The 17,437-nt window shown below is 31.9% G+C and overlaps 1 long non-coding RNA gene across 1 annotated transcript; it reads right to left on the bottom strand.

Annotated features, from left to right (window-relative positions):
• Nucleotides 1-5,255: 5,255 nt before the first annotated feature.
• Nucleotides 5,256-16,578, bottom strand: LOC134256278 (uncharacterized). Its single transcript, XR_009989695.1, has 4 exons — nt 16,457-16,578; nt 16,085-16,176; nt 14,709-14,871; nt 5,256-6,348 (listed from the first exon to the last, which is right to left on the bottom strand). It is a non-coding gene; the product is annotated as an uncharacterized LOC134256278 (long non-coding RNA).
• Between the last annotated feature and the right edge of the window lie 859 nt (nt 16,579-17,437).

A 17,437-nucleotide genomic window follows, 5' to 3' on the forward strand; every position in this document is an offset into this window, starting at 1 on the left:
ACAAAAAAAAATAAAGTGAAACGTCTGTAAAAAATGCATGGTACCTATTCATAGCTAGCTACGGGTTTCCGATCCGAAATCTACTCCACTCTAAAGAGTAGAATTCCGATCGAAAACCCTTGGCTAGAGAAAATGGGTAGCTCCACAGATGTTCTATTTTTTTTTTTTTTTTTTTTTTTGCTTCCATGGACTAATCTATTCCATAAAAATGCATATACTTCGTGTCTTTATTTCTTCGAAATATATTTACGTAATATCATGAAACTACATGTATGGCGAACACAGGATCTCGGATTACGTTAGCCATTTTAGAAATAGCACAAGTTATTAATGTTTGTTCATAGATATTATGGTATTCTTGCGGGGTATGGAATTCAAATTAAACAGTTTTGAATAAAGTTATATCTGATATGTGGATTTTACAAAAAATTACATAAATGGCCTTGACACGCAGTTAATTCTTTTTTTGGGGGGGGGGGGATGCAATTTCAGTTAGGAGGTTGCACAACCAAAGAAAGATGCGTTGAAATGAATTAAGTAGAAAAACGTTAAGTAGGTACGTTTTAGGCTTTCTAACATTTATTTATCGGCAATTTGTTTCTATTTTTGTTTCTTTGGGGGGAGGGGGGTAATTGTTACGACAGGCCTTATATGTAGTTCAAAGTATTGCTTTATCTCTAAAAACCTTTTATCTTTAAACATCATTCGTTTTTTAGCCAAAATATATACTTAAGAAAGTTTGATTTAGACTTGAGACATGTATCTAGCTGTCATAAGATTTTGATAGATCTTACGATTATCATCATATATGACTGTTTTATACAACGGATTTCGTGCAACTTCACAATAATTTTTGGTCTTAAGACAGATTTTAGTCATAAGATTTTGTAAAACTGGCCCCTATCTTATTAAACATCTTAAAAATGACATTTTCAACTAGGAAAGGTAGAACATAAGTCCATTAAAGTTGTAGATATGTACCCAATATGAAAAACGCAAAAAAATATTCCTTAAAATGTGCTGTTACATTTTGCATTATTAAATTCTGCTATGATTACAACGCAAAGTGTATTATCTCGAAAGAATAAGCAATTCAGAATGGCAGTATCTGTCATGGCTTTATTTTGTTTAAGATAGGTTATTACATAATAAATCAATCGTATCAAAACAATGGACAATGATCAAGTATTATTGCAAGTGTCAATGAGTAAGCGCCGATCCTCAATCTGGCATTTGGCGCCTACGGTTTGCAGAAACGGAGCCATATGGTGCTGCAAAGTGTATTAACGCAAAAGGCAATAATCTCGGTTTATTACATTTTGCGTTATTAAAGAACGAGGGCGCTTTTGATTGGCATTCGGCAGGAATCTGGGCGTAATTGAAAAGTGAAAATTTTATCGACATGTCACATGAAATTTTAACATTTTTTTTTTATTTATCGGGTTCCTGTGCAACAGGAATAGAAAATATTTTCCCGAAATTGAGCTGATTTGCTAAAAAATAACTTGAAAATTGGCCGAATCAGACATTTGGTACAAAATGGTACATTTTTAAACACGTTTTTCTAAAAATTTTCTATCTCTGGGTCTTCTCTCCATGATTTTGAAACGTTATTTGAGTGTATTTTAATTCAAAGAAACAAATACACTTTTTTAAAAAATGGAGAGAAGACCCAGAGCCATGAAAAATGAATGATCTTTTCCAAAAAAATCCAAATGTGCGAATGTGGTGCTTCTTTGTCCTTTTAAAATCAGCTGTATATATGTAGCGGTGATAGCTCAGTAAGTTGGGATACCTGTTTAGTGCCACCGCAAGGAAAAGTTTTTGGTTCGAGCCTGGCATGGGGCGTTAATTTTTTTACCCATGCAAACAACCATTTATTTTGTCAGTTTCGTTTTATGTACTGATGTATTAAAATTTTGAATTAGATAAATTTTGGTTCAGTTTGGTTCTCGAGCGAAATCAATTCTAATCTTCTATTCTATAATGTACATGTATCATGCATCTATGCAGTAAATATTTTAGGTGTTTATTTTTTGTGAAACATTACTAAGATATACAAGTAGTACCCCTAGGTAAAACGGAAATCAATGTTACAGTCCTACTATGTCTTTCAAACTAAATGAAAAGTAAACGATGGAAGTGTTTGTAAATTCTGAACAGCTATGTTCAGCCGACCAAATCATGGACATTTAAACCATAAATGTTTCGTACAAATGATTCCTGCATATTACTCGCCATATGCGCCCATCTTCTTTTGCGTTGTAATCATAGCTTGTTTTCCAAGTTGAATAAATGTAAAATAGATTTATACAATTTTTTTTTTGTTCAAATACACTTAAATGTTATTGTCGGTAAACTTTTTTTACGGGAATTTGGGTGTCTTTAGATTTTACCATTTGTTTTCGATTACCCTCTGCGTTTTACCTTTACAATGATAATCTGCCCTTGCGATTTTTTAAACTTCCGTTCTTTGTAGGTCTTTTTAGAGAGATGACCTCCAAATCGAAGAATTTGTACCCATTTTCTGATGATTAAACGCGTGTTAGCGACTGTCAAACGAATCAATATTTAAGATAATAATCACTATAGGGGACAAACCTATACAGTGTAATAACAAAATAAATTAATGTTTTAGAGTCCAGAAATTTGCGATGAGGTTGGCGGGGTTATTTTTACCAAGTTTAGGTATACAGATGTGGTAGGTCTTCTTTAGACATAGTTTTCTTGAATAGAAGTGTCCGACTCTTTATTTTAATAAGTTTAAGACAGTGTATTTACGTAGATTGAAAAATTTATTAATTTATTCTACATTTAAACAATCTGGAAGACAAACCGCTACCCTAACAAAAAATATAGTTAACAATAATTTACAATAGTTAACTATAGTTAACTGTAGTAAATCAACGTGTCAAAGTTGTCGCCAAAATTTTTCAAAGTGCCAAAGTTTTCGCCAAAGTTTTTCAAAAGTGTCAAAGTTTTCGATAAAGTATTTCATAGTATAAAAGTTTTCGCCAAAGTTTTTCAAACTTTCAAAGATTTCGCCAAAGTTTTTCAAAGTGTCAAAAATTTTGATAAAGTATTTCGAAGTGTCAAAGTTATCACTAATACATGTAGTACATCAAAGTTTTCAAAGTGTCAAAGTTATAACTATAATTAACAATGGTTAACAATAGTCTTTTTTGTTAGTATGCATTTATTATGCATTTATTATCTTACCAGTAGCGCTTAGACCAATTATGTGAGCTTTCTCAATCTTGGCTTTATTCATTCATTCATTCTTTACTTTCACATAATATGAGATTATTTCACAATCAGGACAAAATCAACTATTTATTATACAAAGTTAGGAAAGGAAAATAATCAAACAAAAAGACGAAAGTGAAAAAAAGCTAAGGGTGATATACAACGTATTACTACATACAAGAGAAAATTTGTCAATTGTCTCCCAATGGCATATATTGATGCATCGCCCTTAGGGTCCGTGTAAAACTCAACAATTCAGATTTCTAAAAGGATTTAGAGTTTTAGAATGTTAATATATTAGTTCAAATTTCTAAATCCTGAAAAAACAGATATGGTATATTAAAATTTAATATTTAATTCAAAAATCTAAATTTTCAAATTTCCAAACAGAATCTAGAAAATAAGTATTAGATTTTTACCATAAATATTCATAATTCAAATTTCAAACAACATTTCTTTTATTCTAAACTTTTGAGTATTTAATCTACCGTTTGTTTGGAGAGTTTTTGCTTAACAATCTAAAATTCAGTACAATTTAACGAATTTTGATATTTCAAAAAAATTTCTTCAAACTTAAATTTTCATATTTCGAAACGTTTTAGTTTTTTTTTTTTTTTTTTTTTTGGGGGGGGGGATGGGGGGTCCTCTCATTTTGAAATGTTCCATTTGAGTTTTTAAATATCTATATGTATAAAAGTAACGAAAAACCAACCTTATGAAATACATCAATTTGTGCAAACCGAGGGGCTACTTTTAAAAGGTAGGAGGAGAGAGTCGTGTATTTGGAAAAAAAAAACCTCAACCAAACCCCCCCCCCCTTTTCTCCTCCATTCATATACATGTTTATACCCGGTACACAATAAATGTTTTTCAAGTTTGAGATGGTTGCTTCTGACTCGTATCCGACTAAAAAAAATCTAAACTCGCCACCGATTTATAAAAATATTGTTAATATAGTATGTACAAAAACAGACTGCTGTTTGAGGCCGGAGAGGGCGTAATATGTTTCAAAAATGAAAAAAAAAATACGCTTACCATTTTTCATTTTTTTTTTCAAGTAATTACGAAAGAACATTTGTCACTGCACACGTTAAATCTAGAATATGCATCCGCTTGTATAATGCTTCAATTTTAGCAAAACGCAATGTACATGTTCCCCAACTACCTTTTGGTGCCATATTAACTGTAAGCTTAAATTATCAAATAAGACAAACACTATGTATTTGAGACGTTAACAACGTTTACCCAGAAGTGTACTAAGTTCATTCAAATTTTAGCATTGCACGCATGCGCATGTGAATGCATGTGCGTAATGACCATACCATCTTGTCTACATCTATATATTTTAATATACAAAATATTAAAGTTTTTAATCCAAAAGTATTAATAGATATGCTCATTCAAGTGTATTTTTGATTTTGCTCATTTTAAATGCACGCACGTGCATACATGAGCATGCTGATCATTCCTTCTTGTAGAAGTCCACTACATCTATCTATATCCTAAATTCCACCCCCTTTGGTTGAAAACCAAGGGTGTTATAGCTGTTTAAAGTTTAACCCTTTCTCTTCCGGCGCATTTTACATGATTTTGGAGGCCTTTTGACATGGCATTTTAAATTATTTCTAACTTTTTTATCCAAGGAGAGAGCTAGGCATAATGCATACCATTTTGTAGGAAATTTCTTAGTGATGATATTTTATGACTATTTAGATACTCAACCACTGACCTTACTAGTAAAAAAATGAGGTCAAAGGTCAATGAAGTGCAAAATTTTATGGAATTTTTTGATACTTTTTAATCTTTAAGCTAAATATTAAGTATGATGTATGTTGAAATAGGAAATTTGGTATATACTCACAAAAGAGCATCATACAGTACTACATGAAACACATAAACTTTTTTTTTCAATTCTGCATATAACTACTTAAAAAGGGTTGCTAAGCAACGCAGAATTCTTTAATTTTCGGGCAGAATTTTCATTTTTTACTCATCCTAGACACATTTATGCATTCCAGCACATATAAAAGTTAGATGTGAGGTCATAAAATTACAAGGGACATACAACAGATAAATTGTCTTAAAGTTTGACCTTATTAGAACTATTTTTAGGAGGTCAAAGGTCAAATAAGTGCAAAAGTTTCATCAATTTTTTTCAACACTTTTCAATATTCTTGCCATAATTTTACACAATGGATGCTGAAATGGAAAATTCTGAATATACTCTCAAGAAGGGATCAGAACTGCAATATCCATGCATCATTTTAGTTCAAATATCTGTTAAATGACCTTTAAGTGGTTGCTAAGCAACATCATTTTAAAGTTTTTGGCTATATACATGTTTGTTATTTCACATTCTGGACACATTCTACACACTTTTTGTATATTTCGTGATATTGTTTGTAAGATATATATGGGCCATAAAGATGATAGAACATTTTTGTATTAAAAATTGACCTTGACACTCTTGTTCTTCAGGGGGTCAAGGTCATATCAGTACAGAATTCTGCTTTAAACTGCAAGTAAATATCAATTTTGAAATGCTTCAAACATGGATAAATCATTTCATAGTTGACGTAATAAAAATGCCGAATGACAAAATTTGCAAGCAAAGAATTCTGGTCTGCTTCTTACAAACCCCTAGCAAAACATGTATACAATCTTTTTTTTAAAACAAGAAATCCTTCTCTTGATGCCATTAAAAATAATCTTTATTTTCATGGATTAAATCTAACAAGAAAAAAACTAAATGATTTCATTACAAGATTTTTCTGGTACAACAGAGCTTAAGGGATACAATAAAGTCTTGACATGTTATCTTGGAGGGAAATAATAATAAGATAGCATTGGCAATATTTAACCCAAAACTGTTTAGTCACTAAGTTGAAAATTTGATGCATATATCCAAATATACAAATCCAGAAATACTGCAAGATGAATTCCAAATCAGACTGAAATCTTCAACAAAATGTTGAAGAGCACTTTTACTTTGTGTCCACCATTCTTTTATCAACTGTCATTTCTCTGTAAGACTGGAGGAAATTCTTTGACTTGTCCAAGACATTATTATTTGCTGTCAAGTACAAGTGATCAGCTTCTATCCTGTAAAAGATTTAATTATTTTGAAACAGATACATGTCATTGTGTATATAAATTTACATTTATAGATAAAATTAAGAATGCTAAAATTACTACATTTATTTGATTTTCCTTTTAAAATCAAAATTGTATTTATTATGAATTAGTTAAATGATATTAAGTCAATGTATCAGGACTGATAATTCAACAACCTTGTAGTAAATCATCATGGTAAAATTACTGAACTAAAACAAATAGCATATATGGCAGTCTGACTAAAGCCAGACCTCTGTTTACGCTCTGTCGCAACATATAAAAAAATCTGGCATTAGATTGCTACAAAAGCCATGAAAGGACACGTTAATTCAAAAAAGTAAAAAATGATATCGAATCGAATTAGACAATCCAATTCCACGGATTACTAAATCGTTCCCTCGATTTATAATATGAGATCTTGAATTACACAATCCGATCTTTAGGATTACTAATTCGCCCCCTTGATTCATAATTTGAGATCTCGAATTACATACCGGTAATTTGTTTTCACAGATTGATAATTCGAGATCTGGATTTGTTACAACGTCAGTCTTATGATTTTGGAAATCTGTGCTCTTGAATTTCATTACATAATATGTACAGATACATCCAACCATTTTAATCAATAAGTGCGTTCTATTTATTTTGTTTCAGCAACCGGTCGTTTCCAACCTTTTTCATAACTAATTCAACGTACAGTAGTTGGCCATAAGTATGTTCCCAAAATGGTCAGTCTTATGATTTTGGAAATCTGTGCTCTTGAATTTCATTACATAATATGTACAGATACATCCAACCATTTTAATCAATAAGTGCGTTCTATTTATTTTGTTTCAGCAACCGGTCGTTTCCAACCTTTTTCATAACTAATTCAACGTACAGTAGTTGGCCACAAGTATGTTCCCAAAATGGCCGACGTTCTTCAATTGCATTGAGAATTCTGAGATGAAAAAACTTTTTAACAATACTACATTCGATTTTTCTCCCGACTAAACATCCGGAAATAAAGTTTTTGTAGTGATAGAGGTTTTAAAATAAGCGTCTTTAATTGATTTCCGGTTTATTGTTTACATATCGTCTGCTTAGAGATATGGGTAAGCGAGGGAAGGAATTGACACAAGATGTTAAAAACATCATCATTAATTTATATAACAGCGATCATTCCAGTTACAAAATATCAGAAATAACAGGCTTGAATAGGAGAACAGTTAGTAATTTTTTAAAGCGTTTTCGTGAGCGGGGGAACACAGAAAACTTACCGCGAAGCGGCAGGCAAAGAAAACTTGATGACAGGGCGAAACGACGACTCGTTCGCATGGTTCGGGGCAATCGTCGGCAAACATTAGAGGATCTCACAAGTAAATTTAACAATTCTGCAGTTGTTAAAATATCCTCTAGGACTGTGAGAAGAAGATTATTTGAAAGTGAATACAAACGACATGTTGTTTCCAAAACGATTACGATCAGAAAAGTGAATCGCTCTCGACGTATGGGATTTTGTAGACAAAAGTTACATTGGAATGTGCAGAATAATTGGAGTAGAGTGATTTTTAGTGACGAGACAAAAATTATAATAGGTGAGGATAAGAAAATCTATGTTTGGAGGAGATCTGATGAACGTTTGATGGGGGAATGTACGGGAATACGTTTGGACAGGGAGAGGCAGGGAGTGATATCCGTGATGTTCTGGGGGTGTATAACATACAATGGTGTGGGCACCTTTACATCTGTTGAAGGAAATATGAACTCTAATATTTATATTGAAACTCTGAACAATAATCTGTGGCCTGTGGTTGCTAAAAACTTCGGAAATGGTGCCTGGATTTTCCAGGAGGATAATGCCCCTTGCCATGTTTCTAGGGTTTGTAACGATTGGAAAACGCAAAACAATATTCCAGTATTATCATGGCCTGCACAGAGCCCAGATATTAATATAATAGAAAATGTTTGGAGAGTATTGAAAATTCGGATTAAGAGACGCGTACATGACATTAAAAACAAAGCAGACCTGGAACGCATCGTTCATGAAATCTTTTTTTTTTTTTTTTTTTTTTTTTTTATTTATTTTCATAACAAACACACAAATATACAAAACCTTTCACACATCCTTTCACACATGTTGGAAAAGAAGACACTAAGTATATTAACAATAATTAGTCAAGAACATTTTCAAAATTTGACACATTAAATAGACATTTCCAATTGGACCATCTTTTTTTTATAAAAAATATTTTCTGACAGCTTTTCTTCTAAAGTATAGTAATTATATAGAACTCTCAAAATATCTTTGAAAACAATACAAGAGTTGTTTCTGGATTGCTGAAATAAATATTTCTTCACTAACAGAATAATCAAGTTTATAGCTACATGATCTTTTTCAAAACTACCAAAAATAACAGTCTTTACATCAAATTCAATTCTTTTACCAGACTTTTGAAAAATCCAATCTGACAGTGCCAGCCAAACCACAGAAACTTGTGGACAATAAAAAAATAAATGTTTAATTGTTTCTGGTTCTTGTTCACATATTGAACAAAGTGGAGAATCTTTAATTTTAGACAAGTGTAAGTATTTATTTGTACCTAAAATTCTATGAATAATTCTATAATTGAACCATATCAGTGCTGAATCTTTAGTTAAGTATTTCAAGTTTGTATAAATATGTTTCCACTTAAAATCAGATTCCAACTTTAAATCAATAGCCCATTTGTTTTCACAAATAGGTCTGTGCTGTATTTTAGACATTAAATGATCATAAATATTTCTGGATCCTTTCTTATTCTGACAAAGTATTTTTAAAAATTCAGGTTGGTATGGTTTACCATAAGTAGTTTTTGACAATTGTTTGACATTTGGCCATGAGTATAAAACTGCTTGCTTTAGTCCCTCATAAGTAGTGAATGGCAACTTAACTAAATAATCATTTGTGATACTTTCATAACTAATAAAATTGCCTTCTGTATCAAATAAATCATGTACTACATGGAACCCTTTTTCATACAATGTCTTATAAAATACACATTTATTTTGAATCTTTATCTTATTATTATACCACAATGGTTCTAACAATATATCTACATCATGAAAATTAAAACTTTCTAAAAATTCAGCAAAATAAAGCAAAGTTTCTTTCCAAAAAATATTTTGTATGATTTTTGCCCTTTGTTTACAATATTCAGATCCAACCTGACAAAGTTTGTTAATATTACAACCAGTAATTTCAGAAAAAGTGTTTATCCAGTTTGAATTATTTGTAAATATTCTTCTAATCCATGTTAATTTTAGGGATTTAATAAATGTTTCTATATTAGTCATTCTACATCCACCTCTCTCAAAGTCTAACTGTAACGTTTTTCGGGATATTTTGTCAATTTTATTTCCCCATATGAATTTATACAGAGTTTTTTCTAGTTGCTGTATCCACTGCACACTTGGTTTCGGAAGACAAATAAATAAGTGTGTAAACTTTGATAAAAGCAAACTTTTTACTACCGTTATTTTTCCTAAAGGTGAAATATTTCTTTTAGACCAATGATTTATTTCTTTCTGAATAAGTTTAAATTTATTATCAAAATTAAGCTCTTCCATCTTTTCAAGATTTGCAGTGTATGTTATGCCTAGAACAGTAAATGGTTCATTTGTCCATTTTAATCCTGTATCACTACATAAAGTATTTTCTGTTTTAATTTTAGATCCAATCCAGACTGCTTTTGTTTTTGAAATATTAGGCTTTAATCCAGAGAATTTTGAGAATTGAAAAAGAAGATCAAGTGCACTTTTTAAACTCTTTTCTGATCCATCCAAAAAAAGAACTGTGTCATCTGCATATTGTAGTAGACAGACTTTTTCCTTCCCTATTTTAATGCCTTTGATATTTTTATTTTGTCGTATCATATGTCCTAAAATTTCTACACAAAGGTTAAATAAGTAAGGAGATATCGGGTCACCCTGACGACACCCCCTACCGATTTCAAAAAATTTAGAAAAAATGCCATTTTGAATAACACATAATTTAGCTTTATTATATAGTACTGAAACCCATTTAATAAGGTCAGGGCCAAAATTAAAAAATTGCAACGTATTGTACATAAATTTCCATGATCTGGAGTCAAATGCTTTTTCAAAATCTATTAGTAATATCATACCAGGAATATGGTTTTCATATGTGGCATTAATTACATCATAGATCATTCGTGTATTTTCCCCAATAAATCTATCTCTAAGAAAGCCCTTTTGATTGTCATGAATTAAATAGTTGAGAACGTTTTTAATCCTATTTGCTATACATGATGAAGCAATTTTATATGTAGTATTAAGAAGTGATATTGGTCGCCAATTTGAAAGGAATTCTCTTGGTTTATCACCTGTCGGTAATATAGAAATAATTCCCTGTTTCTGAGTTATGGATAATTCTCCCTCATTAAATCCAAAATTTATTGATCTGATAAGAAAGCTTCCAAGATCCTTCCAAAAAAATTTAAAAAATTCTACTGTAAAGCCATCACTACCTGGACTTTTATCATTATTCATTTTTTTTAACGCAGATAGGGCTTCTTTATATGTTATACATCCTTCTAAATTATTGGACATGTTGTCATCCAGAACCCTGATATCATCTTTATTAATTATATGTTCTAGATTCACATCTTGTAATTTATTATCAAAGCAAGAGTATAGGTTCTTATAAAATTTCTCAATTTCTGATAAAATTTCTTCCTGTGAAGTAATAATATTACCATTGCTGTGCATGAGTTGGTTCACAGTTTTATTAATAAAATTTCTTCTTTCTAAACTAAGAAAATATCTTGTCGGTTTTTCACCCTGTTCAATCCACTTAAGTTTTGTTCTAACAAAAAGCCCTTTTATATATTCTTTTCTTATTTCTTCTAAGCTATTTTGGGCAGCATTTAATTTTTCTATAATTTCTGTTGAACTATTAATATTTCTCAGTGATTCTAAATATTTTATTTCGTTTTCAAGTAAATTAATTTTTTCGTTTTTTAATTTCTTTTTTATAGAACAATATTGAATTGTAGCACCTCTTATACTCAGCAAAAGTTGCTCAAAAAATAATTGATCATCTATGAGTAGAGATAATTCCTCATTTTCAATTTTATGTATACATACTGGATTATACGGAAAGACAGCATATTGTTCCTTTACTTTTCGTATAGTATTTTTTACAATGTTTACATAAGACTGATCCCTGAGTAAAGAATTGTTAAACTTCCAAAATCCTTTCCCCTTTTCAAATTTGGTCAATTTAATTTCTATAGAAACCATTGAGTGGTCAGACTTATATCCAGGTATAATATCAACGTTATCTAATAAAGCAAAAAGTTCGTTAGATAATAGGAAAAAATCAAGTCTAGCTTTTTTAAGAGGATTGGTTTTAAACCAAGTATACCTTTTACGTTGTTCATATTTCACTCTCCAAGGGTCGGTCAAACCATGCTCAACTTTCATATTCAGAACTGTTTCCCTTGCCTTTTTATTATTTACATTATTATAATTAAAGTAATCTAAATTTGCATCTTGTACAAGGTTAAAATCTCCACCCCAAATTACAAATTCTCCTTGAAAATTTGAAATTATGTCAGATACTGATTGGAAAAATTTTGGATCATCATTATTCGGTCCATATACATTTACTAATAAAATATCATATTTATTAAATACATTAATCTCCAGAACAAGCAGGTTACCTGCTTTATCTTTTTGTTCATTTAGTATTTTATATTCAAAATTATTGTTGAACAAAATTGCGACACCTCTAGAATTTGATTGACCAGGTGATATGTAAACATCATAGCCCCAAAGAGATCTAACTTGTGAATAATCATCAAGAGTAAAATGAGTATCTTGTAAAAAAGTAATTGAGAAATTTTTCTGTTTTAAATAGTTAAGCACGTCTCTCCTCTTTTCTAGTCCCCCAAGCCCTCTACAATTAAATGTTAAAATATTAAAACTCATTTCACTATTCCGTAGCCACCTGTATTACACAATCTATAACTTGCTTTGACAAGTAAATGTTGTCTAAAAACAAAATTGTACGTTCAAGGCATTTTCGATTGAAATAAAATTTCTTTTCCAACAAACAAACATACATACATCTTTCACACAAAGACAAACACAGACAAACAAACAAAAATATTTGCATAATTCCTGGATGGCTCACAAGTTGACAAGTTTAATGTTACTTATACCTTGTTTTCGTTGTCATCACAGTGACAGTCACGTCCATTTTATTTCACCGGATATACATGCGTCCTCGACTAACTAAAGAACCAAGTCCGGATCGCCTCATCTTTTCCGTATTTTCTTGTCAATATCATCGTATAAATCAAATTTGATTCTTCGTTTCCCGCATTCTCCGTAAATGTGTCCATTAAAGTACCATGCCGCGGATATTCTGTGGTCCTGCAGGAGTCTTGTTATAAGGGCTGCATTCTCTTGTGTCACGTCATCCGTTACTTTGACCTTGACATCATTCTGTAACTCTAGTTCTTTAATGTCCGATCGCTTCTTCATGACCTTTACTTTGGCTTCCATGGTTTTAAGCTTTATTATAATTGGCCGATGTTGGTCTTTCTTTCCTGGAATCCTATGGATTGCTAGAACGTCATCTTCTTTAATCTGTTCGCCCACTTCCTCGAGCACTTCATTCACAACCTGTAAGGGTTCTTCCCCTTTCTTCTCTGGTAAACCATGAATTTTTAAATTATTCTTCCTCGAATATTGTTCATTGAAATTTGTTTTTGAAATTGCTGACCTTGTCATCCATTCGTTTTCTTCCGTTCTGTTATGCAAGTCGTTTAATACTTCTTCGTGCTCCCTAATTTCTTTCTGCAAATCTTTGTTTTCCTGATGTAGTTTCTCATTCTCTTCTCTGAGTTTTACGACTTCATCGTTCAATTTCTTCTCAAACTTTTCTTGGTAACTACTAAATAATTCTTCTACAACACTTCTCACAACTGTTTGAATATCACTAACCTTTATTGTCTTTTTGAGTTCGTTGTTAATCTCGGTCAGCTGTGTTTGAATTGAATCCATTGTTATTTGCATGGAATTTTCCTGCGTACGTTTTGGAGAGGACTCAGAGGAAAGAATTCCCTTCTGGCTATCCTTTTGACTGTCTTTTGGAGATTTGCTAGTAGCTGGAGTAGAACCTTTACGAGTAGTAACACCAGTAGAAGGCATCTTAAAATATTTGTCAATAGTACTCATGTAGATCTACAGGCTATAAATAGATTTTACTTACTACACTATCATTTCGATCTAATTCCTTAAAAATACCACTCCTAGATTTCAAATAAGGAAACCACTGCATGTATCCGCCCTGAGCAAGTCTGAATTCACAGTTTGACCATGTTTCAGTCCTATAAAACTTGTCAACTCGGCCGCTCCACGCTCCCTCACTCGACGCGTCTTACCTCGAGCGGCGCCATTTTGGAATTTCTCGTTCATGAAATCTGGTCCTCTTTACCGCTTCACTATATAAGAAGTTTATATCAAAGTCTACCCAAACGAATTAGGGCAGTTTTGAAAGCCAAGGGACACATCACAAAGTACTAGTCATAAAGGTTAGTTTTATGCTGTTACATATAATTAAATTTAGGTTTTACTTTTGATATGTACTTAGGTTTACGCAAAACGTCGGCCATTTTGGGAACATACTTATGGCCAACTACTGTACATTTATTTTAGAAATATTATGATTACACAGGACCCATATTCACTTTTACTATCTAGGACTTTCAATTATTCTAATATACACATAACACTACAACCTCTAAGATTTTTTGTTGTACAAATATCAGTACTGGAGTTTTATGAAGAGACTTACTTTTACAATCGACGACTGACTTTTACAATTTAAACTCTGACCAACTACCACTACTGAAAATGTAAAAGTCAGCTGTCGAATGTAAAAGTAAGTCACTTCATAAAACTCCACAAGCACATGGATTTGAAAATGTTCATGTAGTTTTGGACCATAATATGTAATAAAAGTTAGGATGTAAAATACTACAATATTCTATTTTTTAAACATGTATTACCATACATGGTATCCGATATGTACAGATAAATAATTTTAATGAAATCATGGGAAGGGTTTACATTCCGAGGGAAAGAATCATTTAAACTAAGAGAATGAATTATACAATCTGAGATAACAGATTGTGTAATTTGAGGGAATGAATTGATAATCTGTGAGAGTAAATTGGCATTTTGTTATAACACGATTGTCAATCCGAGAGAACGGATTGTATAAATCGAGAACTCGGTTTATTTCTATAATTTTTTAAAAATGCTATGTCCCTTCATGGCTTTCATAGATTGCATACCTGCATGGCTGCCAGGGTAGCAAAAAGAAAGGAGACAATAGACTGCAATGTTACTTCAGGGCAAAATTCCTGGGTCAAGGCTGTTCGTGAGCATGGGAGTGTTGATAAACCATCCAGTGAGTTTGACCACCCATGTATATGATGTACGATAATTGGAAAGTGCCTGAAAAATTGAGAAAATGGAAATTCTAACCACATACTTTATGCAGATTGGAAATACAACAGGCAGTCTATAAAAACAGCTTGTTCCATATATCGGCATTCATTCAAATAGATATTACAAGTTTAAATAATGCGTCTGTATGAATAATCAAGCATCATAAGTATTAGGCTTAAAAAAAAATATGTTTGTTTCCTGTAACATTCAGGTCCAGTACAAAGACTATTTCTACCTACGTAGCTATTTTTACCTACTTTATATAATTTCTGCATTTTGCGACCAAAAGACAAAAAGGCGCAACATGGTAAATACCATATTTTTTATATATGGTCACACTAATGATGAATACGACAAAAATTTGGCCAAAAATGATTACTTCCTGAATCGGCAATTTTACATTAGTTTCTATGCAAAATTGATAATATACGAAGTTTTCATTTTTTGGCCAAATTTTTGTCATATTCATCTTTAGCTTCAGTGTGACTGTAGAAGAAATTGTGTGCTCACCATGTTGCGCCGTTCCTGCATTTAGCTACAAAATGCAAGTAAAGCAGAAAGTAAGTAAAAATAGCTACTTTGGGTAGCTTTAAATACCTACGTAGCTATTAATACCTACGTAGGTAGAAATAGTCTTTGGACTGGACCTGACATTCCCAAAAAATTAAGGGTCGGTTGTTCGGGTTTTTTGTTTTTTTTTTTTTTTTTTTTTGATTATGAATGGTCAAACATCCCCGGACTGAATATACTAGGTGTCATATTTACAGTGGACACCCAACATGGCATCCAAAATGGCTGCCAAGAGGCAGAAAACGAACTTCAGCATTGTAGGGGGAAATAGTTGTTATAATAATGATTACTCTTAATAAATAAGGTAAATGTAAACTAGGTTGACATATTTTATGTCTCAATTTAAGCTACAAGCGAATTTTCTTTTTTTTTATAAATGGAATCAGCTGATTGATCAAACGAAGTTTTGACATTTGTCAGAAAAAAAAATCCACCCGAGGGTAATTTGAATGGGTCGGTCGGGTTACATAACAAACTTATTTTTTTTAGGCCTTATGTGTTTCAAACTTATTTTTCAAAATGTAAATCAAATGTTTATAAACTTGTATGAAATTCAATGCAATATCATGAGAATGACATAAATGAAATTAGACTTTATTTTTTGAAATTTTAGAAAGGTGAAATTTTCAATACCAAAACAAAAATTTACCTGTTCATTGGTGTCCTTACATATTTATTGACCTTCGTAGTTCATCGTGGGCTTAGAAAGTGGATATTCACAGATGAAAGTATTGTTGCACCCTAAAAATTCAATGTGAAAGTGGTACATGTACACACTGGTACACACATACTGAAAACAACTATCCATTATTATGACAACTTTGATTTTACTTTGAACTTATGGGTGATTGTCAAAAACATCAAAGTTCAAAAGCAATACAAAATTGGCTGAACGATACGAAATACGCACACTGAAACATAAAGATCTAGGCCTAGTACATATGTACATTTAGTTTTCTTTTGAACGTAAACTATTGCGTTTTAAACTTAAACTTTTCAGTCAATATACACGTATTCTCACCTGCTAATACCAAAGGCATGTCCGTATTATTTGATTCATTGATGTGATGATCTTCGTCGTGAAATAATCATGAAAATTGACGTTCAGATTTCGGATCATGTTCATGATGTTGTTTACAGGTACCACAGGTGGCAGAGGATAGTTTTTTTTGCAATATCAAAACGTTTGACTGACGGTTAACTTAATATTGAGCTGCTTTAAAAATGTGCATTGAAAAATTTTAAATTCCTTCTACATGTAATAATAGTATGATGTAGTCCCTTGAGAAATTTGAAGCTTTTAGGAATAAAACATGTACAACTTACACAATGAGCCCTAAAGATGGCGCAGGGACAATCTCAAAATTTCATGCAAATCAAGCCTATTTTCACTATTTCGCCGCAGCCGCATCTGCTTCCAGGCCCGTGCGCCTGACCTAAGCTACCACACAAATTGCAGAATAACATTTGTACATACCAATGAACAGCAAGAGATAATGGCTCAACCACCTCGTTTTCAAGCTACAATTCATCCTGTGAACCCACCCCGCTTTTCTGGGGAAATACCGCTAGAGCGAGTTTTGAGCTTAGTTTCGTATTTCTAGTCCATATCCCATATACAGTAGTAGTGACACTAAAGTGTCATATTTCAATAAAATATACAAGGCCACCAATTCCCTCCAAATGCACCCATAAAATATTCTATAAAATTACCTATAATATGCATTCAAACCTCAGGTTCTCTCTATTTCTTCTATTTTTTGACCGGTACTTTATTCGAAACTATCCTCTGCCACCTTTAACTTTCAAAGTTTGTCTTGCAAGTAATAAACCTTGCTCAATTCAAAAAGAACATGCAATTCTGAGTAAAAATATACCAAATATGTCTTGATTCATTGAAAAATAAAAAAGTTATGGCCAAATAAGAGACCTCACAAATTCTCGGTCAACCACCTTAACCCCATATTGTTTCTTGCACATAAAACAAATGCAATTCTTACAA

This window comes from Saccostrea cucullata, unplaced genomic scaffold, assembly GCF_032062105.1.
Source record: "Saccostrea cucullata isolate Sc308-1 unplaced genomic scaffold, CSIRO_AGI_Scuc_v1 ctg13542, whole genome shotgun sequence".
In the NCBI taxonomy this organism is placed as follows: Eukaryota; Metazoa; Mollusca; class Bivalvia; order Ostreida; family Ostreidae; genus Saccostrea; species Saccostrea cuccullata.